The sequence below is a fragment of the Sinocyclocheilus grahami genome, unplaced genomic scaffold (genome assembly GCF_001515645.1).
Source record: "Sinocyclocheilus grahami isolate Dianchi unplaced genomic scaffold, SAMN03320097.WGS_v1.1 scaffold641.1, whole genome shotgun sequence".
Taxonomy (NCBI): Eukaryota; Metazoa; Chordata; class Actinopteri; order Cypriniformes; family Cyprinidae; genus Sinocyclocheilus; species Sinocyclocheilus grahami.
The window spans coordinates 536,958-537,191 of NW_015505820.1; the positions used below are offsets into that span (position 1 = coordinate 536,958).

General features: G+C 26.1%; 1 protein-coding gene across 1 annotated transcript in view; it reads right to left on the reverse strand.

Moving 5' to 3' along the window:
- LOC107558324 (POU domain, class 6, transcription factor 2-like) overlaps positions 1-234 on the reverse strand; it is a 62,861-nt gene that overhangs the window by 37,775 nt on the left and 24,852 nt on the right. The window lies entirely within an intron of this gene.

Consider the following 234-nt stretch of genomic DNA (forward strand, 5'->3'; position numbering starts at 1 on the left):
TATTTTATATATATATATATATATATGACCCTGGACCACAAAACCAGTCTTAAGCTGCTGGGGTATATTTTTAGCAATATAAACATTGTATGGGTCAAAATTATCGATTCTTTTATGCCAAAAATCATTAGAATATTAAGTAAAGATCATGTTCCATGAAGATATTTTGTAAATATATCAAAAGTTATTTTTTGATTAGTAATATGCATTGCTAAGAACTTCATTTGGAGAACT